We start from the raw sequence: 9325 nt of genomic DNA on the forward strand, positions 1-9325 counted from the left end.
TGTGTATAAAAGATACCTGGATTGAAAGTGATAAATTGAATCTAGTTTGTTTTTTTCAGACATTCAGAAACCGTATTTTTCACTTTTCATCTTAATGTTGTCTAATCTGAAAATCACTGGTTACATTAGAGGGGGAAAGTTGTATTCATTTTCATCCTATTCAAACTAAGCTGCTTTTTCATAACATTCTCAAATATAAGTTATGAAGACATTCTATACCTTGTATTTATCTCAAACAGTATAGTGACACTTCACAGTATGACACCAATACCTGAACTTCAACCTTACATTAGACTGATTTCTATTAAATTTTAACATTTCATTTAACATTAACTGTTAATGATTCACATTCCTGGATTATCTAATATCTAATAATAAATATAGAATATTAGTTTTTTAATATTTTGATATACATTTCAATGTTTAAACACACATTGGAGAATTTGTTTGAAAAAAAACCAAAAACTGAACACTGTTTAAAGACAGAAGCAGTTCTATGACCACAATTACACTTCACTCTTAAGACTAAATTACATTTTTCTTATGAAAACAAAATTTCATCTCCTGTATCTTAAGTATATAAAGTAAATAATTTTAGGTGAAAAAAATTTAAAGAAAAAATTGTAGTGTGCTTTATTTTAGTAGACCTCACTTTAGCAAGTAGTTTTTTTTTTTTTTTAAACATTATGGTTGATACCTTATCATGTGACTAATATATTTACCATGGAAAAATTAATCAATATTTAGTAATATTGTTCAATAAATTCATTTACATTATACCAGATCACTAGCAAACAATCAAAATTTTTATCAGGTAAGTATCTGAAACTTTCAACTAAAACTATAAAAATCAAAGAAAATAAATATACTAGAAAAGTGGCTCTTCTGATAAAGTATTTTGGAGGTAAAAATAAGTTACTGGAAGTTTTGGCCTTCTACATTTTTAGAGTTTGCAATTTTTGATATGAATAATTTAAATATTTTACTCAGAGTATCTATGAGTAAGATACTAGTTTCTGCTTAAGAAAGTGGGTTTTTCAGTTTCAACCAAAATGCCACTTTTGGTTAGGAGGGTATTTGGAATACTTTAAATTCTCTTAAAATAGTCTCATTAATCTTATCTAATCTTATAGGCTCTACCTATCACTATACCTATCAAAGAGCCAAGCACCAAATTCTATTCAATTTAAACTTTCCATTTTGAGATGAAAAGTCCACTATTTAATTCTTCTGTATATGTAACAGTGTAATAATAACCTTAAGAAAAAATCACTATATGTACTTATTTTTAGAATAAACTCAGCTGGAATTGGACCTAATAAAACATGATGAGAGTATCAATTACATTAAAAAATCTGGAGTTTTAATAAGCAAGAGAAGTCCACCTTGGCCACTTCACAGATTTCTATTAATAAATCTTTATTGATTTTAGCTCACTTAAAAGTACTAGCTTTACTGTCTAGTCCAATTATATTGTAAAGATATAAAATAGTACACTTTAAAAATTCATCAGTATACCTTAATCTCCTATCATGTTCCAATGCATTATGTGAGTGTTCAATCAAAGAAGTTAGGTTGTTCTCCAGAATTGGCTCTCTCCTAAAGGTCAAAACCTGCAATAAAAATGTCATGTATTATAGCATGAAGACACTCAACAGATTTCCGCCTCCTGCAGTTCCACAGTTGATCCCTGAACACTGAGGTAAAATCTTCAAAATGACCCCAATATTGCCTGTGTTCAAAGAAAACCTAACTTGAAAATAATGTTTTTAAAGTAGAAATAACTTGATTAGAAACACCTGTGATATCCTTTATCATCTGAAGCCTCTTCAAACAAATCAGATTAATATGTTTCTGCTTTCATTTCTCTTTAGGGCATTCATTTTCAAAGTTGTGTGTGTGTGTGTGTGTGTGTAGTATTGGAGGACTGCTAAAGGGGACTCCATAAGGAATATATCAGAAATATAGTTTGTGCTTCTAAAACTCATAAAATTCAGTTTAAAAAACTACTCAAAAGGACAGAGACAGATTTTTAACTACCTTTCTCCCCAAATCATCAAACATTTTAATGATGACAGAAATTACCATTATTCTTAAGTTTAGTCTTTTGCCTTGCCCGAATAAAGAAATTATACTGATATTTCCAAATATTTTAAGACATTACAGTTCTAACAGAACAAAATTTACAATTAACTTTTTAAACAAAATATAAGTAACGAGTGGATGACTATTGGGCCAATGGTTTTTAAATATTTTCAAATAGATGTGGTGTAATCGAATGTATATAAGTGGCTTCTTCATTTGTTTCACCTGAAACAATGATTTGGTGGCAATCAACTATCTAAAAATATAAAGTTGTTAAATTACCAAAGGCTTATAACATACTATATGATAAACATAATGTTCAGTTTTCTTTTATTTAAGAATAGCTTAGGAAAAGAAATGAAAACCAAAAACCTTTATTCCTCTGCCACCAAATATCTGATTGTTTAATGACAAAAACCACACATATGTAACTCACAAACACCAATCCAAATATGACACTTTGAAAAATTAAAATCATTTCTACATAGTCTTCCTCAAAAGACACAAAGTTTTCTGTATTTGAGCACTCTGAAAATTAAGGTATCATAACTTTAAAAATCACAGAAGCAGTATGTACTCTATGCCAAATGTTAAGTTTTTAAATAGTAAGGAAACAACAAATATTAGATAATAAAGAACAAAAGAGGTTCAGATATAAGACAAATATTAAACCAAATGTGTATAAGAAAAAAAGATGTAAAACACTCCCGAAATAGTACAACTCAATGTCAAATCTATTACAAAATACAGTTCATTATTTATACTTAGAACCCAGTGCAAAGTCTTTCCATCTTTTAGTGAAATAAGACAGGAATAAACCAAAGTATATTAAACTTCTCATAACTGATAAAAAATGTTAAGAATAAAATTCGTATATATATATATTTAATATCAATTCCAGTATTTAAAACTTGTCTTTCTAAAAGGAGATCCTAAAAGGAGACAGACAAGAGGGGGAAAAAAAGGCAAAAGAAAATAATTTCCCTGTAAGAAAGCAATATTTATAGGAAGGCTCTACAATTATTTGTATATGCAAATAGACAAATATGTAAACATATATTAGTACTGTGATATTCTAAAATTGATGTTACTCTTATAATATTAAGACAATCACAACTTTAAAATTCTAATACTGTCACTTGTAAAAATTTAAAGCAAAAATGGCTTAATCTAATTTTCGACACTTGTTTGAGAGAAAGTGGTGGTTATTACTGATTTCCTTTGGTCTTAAAGAGATCTGGGGCTACTAAATTTCAGCAAGTCATTTTTTGCCTAATTATATGCCAAAATTAGTTGCCTGGCCACAGTGTTTCTAAGTTTGCTGAGTAAAAATTAATAGTAATAGGAAATAAAATACATGTAAATGAATACTCTAGTATGACAATTCTAAGAAGTGTTTTCTAGTTATAAGACCAAAAATCTGTTTCTTCCAAAAAAGGGTTAAAAAAAAAAATCACTGTGGGAATTATTAAGCTTCACTAAACAATAGGAAAAAAAGACAAGAGCAAATTTTAGGCCACTAATTTTTTTTAAACGAGACAAATTTTTATAGAGTAAAATTTCAAAATTGTGTGTCTAACTGATTTTTTTAATTGGAGAAAACTTATGTTATCATGTAGAAGAAATATCTAATGAAGTCTCTGGGCATTTCTTTTTTCTTTTTGTAAACTAAATTAACTGACCAATATCAGTATTTCTGGATTGAAGTATATTGTGACATTCTGAATAGTTACTGCATACCAATAAACAGAAATGTGTATCAATACACGTCTTCACAAAACAAAAACCAAACAAAAATGTAGTACACAAAGCATGATGAAACAGGGGATCCAGAATACGAAAGCTATTTTGAAATTTTCATCCTTAGTTCCAGTTCTTGATAACGTTAAAAGTGATATTAATCTGATTACAACAAATGCAGTGTTACATGCAAACACCTGAGGCTACATTTTGTAAATGTACAACTAAGACAAGTTAACAGCATTACACCAAAGTTTAAAATTGCACTTTTATTTGGAGTTTAAAAATACTAGGAGAAGCAAACAAATGAAAATCAATGCTACTAGGAAGACTAACACCTTACCTCCTCTAGTTCCCTCTCCCTCATACTATATAAACATAGCTTTTAAAAAGAGTAGAGCTACTGTAGTAACACATTACCCCATCATTGTTTTCCAGTGATAATGTGACTTTTCTAGTCCTTACAACAGAAAATTAGAATGATCAATTTCCACAGAGTAATATGGATAATACACATAATAATAAAATACATCTGTTGGATCTCATACCTACATGCCCACAAATCTAAAAACCCAAATCTTACTCTCATCTAGCATCACATAAAAAGGGAAAATATTTTGAATGCTGTGGGTTTTATTTAGGTGCTAGTGCATTCTCAAGCTTTAAGTGTAGTATTTTAAATAAAGGAATCCTTCACTTCTTTTAAAAATGCCTTATTAAACAAAGCAATTTTTCACCATCACCCCTCAAAACAAACAAAAAACCCTATAAACCAAAGCACTAAAAAAGTATGGTTAAATTTAACCAGCCTGGTGGAATTTAAAGCCTTCCCCCACCCCACCCTCAAAACTCAACAAGTCACACAATAATTTGAATGAAAATTAAAACACAAAACCCCAAATAACAGCAAAAAAGCAAAACCCACTACATCTGTTATCATAGGTAAAATTACATTTACAATAGAAATGGGGTCTCCCACAACTTCATTAAGTCAAATTTTATAGAGAGGATAATTAGCACCTTTCATGAAATTTTCATGAGATGATTCAAAATAAACAGCTTTGAAAAAAGGTAATGAACAAAGATTCTGTAATTGCAACTCCTGTTATAAAGGCAATACAAAATAGCATGATTTATAAACTCAGCTATTCCACTCAATATAAATTATATTTATAGCCCTACAGAGATTTATAAAAGTCGTGGGATCTTTTCATCTGAATATTTTCTAACAATGCATATTTGACCTAATGTGAGAATATAAACTGTAAGTTTCAAAATTTCAACCGCTATTCATAAAAGACATTAATTTCTATTAAATTTTAAAAAATCTTTAAAAAAGCATCTACAGCTATCTTGTTTATCACTGAGTTTACCGATTTTCTTTGAAAACCACACCCGCCTCTTATCAAGATGCAATTAAACGGAATGACAAGCTTGGTAATAAATAGAAATATATTGACGGCTGTCTCAAGCAACATTAAACAAAAATCAACTGAAAACCAACCAAGTAAGACACAACACACCCACACTGTTGTATGCAATATATTTCTTCACAGTGAATTTATCAAAGGAATGAAATCATACATAGGCACCTGTGCATACTTACCTGTTGTACTGTCTAAATTAAGCAACGTAAATTTCCTGTAAATAAAGTTCTAAGTTCACAGCAATGGCTGAATTAGCAAAATCCATGTATTTTAAGTTACATGTAAAAAAAATTTAAATACATCCAATTTTTATGGACAATGTGGAGAGGCTCATTCCTAAGAAAACTAAAGTTTCTTTTCATCAAAATAAAAGAAACAATTCTCCCGTAATCTGCATCGAATAGGTAGCTTAATCTGAAAAATTTCTGTCAAAGAAATAAAAAACCTAGATCGTACAGTTTTTAACCAATAGAGAACAGGGGCAAATACATAAAAGCCTTGCAATTTCAGCCAGCAGAATTACAATTTTTCAGAAAACTGCCTCCTCAGTTTTACTTTTAATATACATTTCAGAACCATTCGAAAGTCCTTTATGTAAGAAAAAAATATTACACTCCAGCTCCCCCCCCAACTCCCCGTCTTAACGTTTCCTATTTCCGTGGTTCTCTAAAAGTATAATTTTTCGGAAAGTCGAGAATTGTAATCTAGTGTTCAACATTCAAACCCCCCAGTCCCGCTCTCTTCCAGCCAATCAGGGGGGTAACAAGTCCGGTGTTTTGGGAACTCCGTTAGATACAATTTGAAAAACATCACATTGCGCTCTCCTATTCTCCTCGGGGATAGATAGATTCTAAATGAGGGCGGGTCCTCTATATAGAAATAAGAAATCAATCAATCGTTACATCAATTCCAGGAGGAAAAACTCTTTAGGCAGTTGGTCCTAAAGAGTGTGAGATTGCGGTTCCCAGAAAGCGTTATTCCTCTTTGCGAACAATTGAGTAACTGCTGCAAAACCCATCTCCTGCATATTCGCAACCCAGAGCCGCGCGCCCCACACGCAAAACACCACATCAGCAAAGGGTTAATCAGTGGTGCCTTCAGCGCAGAAAAAGACTCAAAACCTAATATATCTTTAATGGGCAATTTTCACAAAGGCCATTATTTATAAAGTACTACTTAAAGTTAAAGCCGTCACTGGCCCAAATCATTCAAGACTTGTCGACTAAGAATTGGTACAAACTACAAGGATAAAAAATCACGAAAGGGAAAGACAAATAACAGCCCTCTTCCCTCCGCCTCAGAGTCAAGAGAGTTCCCGAGAAAAGGTGGGGATTGCAAAATTACCGTTAAGTTGTCCGGGCTAAGACTTTTCGGGAGGAAAACATCAATAGTTTCACAGATTGCTTTTATCCTTGCGACATGTTTCAAAGACTGGAGAAGCAAAAAGTCTTCTAAGAAAAGTGCAACTGGGTGAAGGAAATTGCAAGCTCGAAGCCCTGTCTCCCCCCCCCCCCGAAAAAAACAACACCGTGAGAGCAAATGACAGAAATCCCGAGCAAAAATCGAAAGTCCAGCATCTTTCCTAGGAGCCCGCTAAAACCTCAAAAGTCTGCCCCCGCCCTGTATTACCCAAATTGGAAAAGCCAGACACCGACAGGGTTACCGCTGCCGGGACCGAGGAGCGCAAAGCGGGAGGGCTGCGTTGTGAAACTCAACATTCCTAGGGCACCTCACGCTTCAGCGTCAAAGACAATATACAGCGCTGGGTCCCGCGGACGTAAGTCCGCACGACGGACTGGAGGCACCCGCCACTCCTGGTTCTTAATTTTCTGCCGACCTTAAGTTTTATGTCACGAGAAGACGGCCGTCAGCGGGCCGGGAAAACTGCGATAAAAGACGGCTCAGTTCGGCAAATGGGGGAGGGGACGCTCGTCCCCCTTCTCCTGTCAAGGGGCCGCGGCCTGCGGAGCCCCGCCGCGCCCCGGGTCCGGCCCCGGGCGGGGGGTCCGGCTGACAGATCCGCTGGGCGGCGGCTGCTCCGCCGCAGCCCGTCCGCGTCCCGCTCAAACTGCAACTCCCCTCCCCCCACGCCCCCGTCTCTCCGCGCTCCCGCCACATTCCGCCCGCCGCCGCCCACTCCCAGACACCCAATTACCCCCAACCCTATCTCCTCGCATTTTTAGCAATTAAAATGAGGGCGGACCCAGTGCCCACTCCCTGCACCCCCCATCGTCTGACGGTCCCACCACTACCACCTCCCAGGTCCCGCTATTACTTCTTCAGGTTCTTACCGTCTGCGCCAATCCTGGCGAAGCCCCACGGACTGCCCTTTGCTCAAAGTAATTTTTGGCGATTTTTTTGGTGATTTTTCGGCGGAGTCCTAGTAGCGCTATAATCTCGGACAGGTTATCCCGTCTCTCCCGCTAGATTGATGAGATCAGGCATCACTCGAAAATGGCGCCGAAAGCGCTGAGGCTCCTCATTCAAATTCGTTAGAGCCAACCCCGCCGCCCCGGGGCATGCCGGGAACGCGGGCTGCCTCCACAGCTGTCAATACCGCCTCCGAACCCTTCTCCAGTTTTCCCGACACTTCTGCTCATGCGCAAACTCCTACCCCAACCTCCGCGCCTTGAACATGCGCAGAATCGTGGCTGTTCGCCGCTCTCACTTCGCTTCCTCAGTCTCACTCCTCCGACCTCCTTTCTTGCGCGTGCGTGCAGTTCCTTTGCTCAGCCGCGGACGTGGAGGAACCGTGCGACTGTGGGCCCGGGGGTCCATAGATGACATGTCTGTCGATAGGTATTTACTCTACTGTTCGAGGAAAACAAATAAGGGTGCAGCTTAGACGAAAAGAAAAACGTTTTATTGCCAGTGTCTAAACTAACAACGGAATGTGTCTCTAAGACCTTGTGAATGGATACACGTGTACTTAAAACAGCCTCGCCTGTGTGTAGAGCGCTTGCTGTATGTCAACGCTTTACAGGAGCTATTGCACTTAAGCCTCTTAACAACTTTATGAGGTAGGTACTGTTATTATTATCGGTTTGCAGACCAGGAAAGCAAGGCTCAGAGACTTTAAGTAATTTGCCTTAGCAGGCACAGGTAGCAAGCACGTGGATGAGTCCGCATCTGTCAGATTCTGGAACATGGGCCATTCTTTGCCTTGCTGTGCGATGCAACCTGAGCACACACAGGAGGCGTGGTTTCCCCTGCTCAACAGCTGTGCGTGTGCGTGTGTGTGTGTGGTGTGCGGTGCATGCGTGCGCGCGCGTCTGGGGTTCAGGATTACTTAAGTGTGTTGGAGCTCTTCTTCCCGGTTCTAGAGTGCCTGTTGCGAAGGCGCTTTCATTCAGTCCAGTTTCTCTCTCTGTCTCACTTTGTTCTTAAACGTTCTGCTCCGTTTTGGAGAGGTGAATGGGCAGTCTGGCCCTCAGTGTGTGTGTGCGTTTGTGTGCTTAAGGGTGGTAAGGGAACCGAAACTATCAAAGACGGGTTTCCATTGTGTGACACATAAATAAAATAATAGTAGCTAGATGTCACGTACTGACTGTACTCTGGCTGGGCACGGTCCTAAATAAACGCTTTACGGATTGATCGTGTTTGCTGCTCACAACAGCCCTACTAAGAAGGTATTGTTATCGTCATTTTACACATGAGGACACCCGACACTCAGATTAAGAAATTTGCCCCTAAATCTAACAACTATTAAGTAGAAGCACAAGACCTAGGCAAATCTGTGCTCACCTTCAGAAACTGGACGCTAAGATAGGACAATAAATGATGATAAAGTTGTCAGTATTTTAACACCTTCCTTAAAAACCTCTTCATATGCTTGGGAGAGTTATCCTACCTGCCACCAGTCTAGTTAAGATGAAAATGAAAACAAAACCACTGCCATTGATTCTAATTTATTACATTTTAAGATAATTTTTGGTTACTTTTTTCCTGATCCCAAGTTATAATACATTTTCTAAAGAATCCAACAATTTAAAATTTGGAGTATTGGTACTTTTTTTTTTTTTTTTTACAGTTTTTGTTGCAAAACAACTTGTGATGAGGGTTAAAGACGACGA

The 9325-nt window shown here is 36.7% G+C and overlaps 1 long non-coding RNA gene and 1 pseudogene across 2 annotated transcripts in view; one reads left to right on the forward strand and one right to left on the reverse strand.

The window, feature by feature from the left end:
• Positions 1 to 8149, reverse strand: part of LOC123791871 (uncharacterized) — a 70754-nt gene extending 62605 nt beyond the window's left edge. The window contains exons 1-2 of the long non-coding RNA XR_015725964.1: positions 7544 to 8149; positions 1519 to 1613 (exon numbers count right to left, since the gene is read on the reverse strand). This is a non-coding gene — a long non-coding RNA (uncharacterized LOC123791871). The remainder of the gene's footprint in view (positions 1 to 1518; positions 1614 to 7543) is intronic.
• The window catches only part of LOC123791872 (uncharacterized), a 35903-nt pseudogene continuing 34465 nt past the window's right edge, over positions 7888 to 9325 (forward strand). Inside the window, exons 1-2 of the transcript XR_015725871.1 lie at positions 7888 to 8051; positions 8136 to 8272. The product of XR_015725871.1 is annotated as an uncharacterized LOC123791872 (transcript). The remainder of the gene's footprint in view (positions 8052 to 8135; positions 8273 to 9325) is intronic.

Source organism: Ursus americanus, chromosome 10, assembly GCF_024610735.1.
Source record: "Ursus americanus isolate L20-20 chromosome 10, mUrsAme1.1.p, whole genome shotgun sequence".
Classification (NCBI taxonomy): domain Eukaryota; kingdom Metazoa; phylum Chordata; class Mammalia; order Carnivora; family Ursidae; genus Ursus; species Ursus americanus.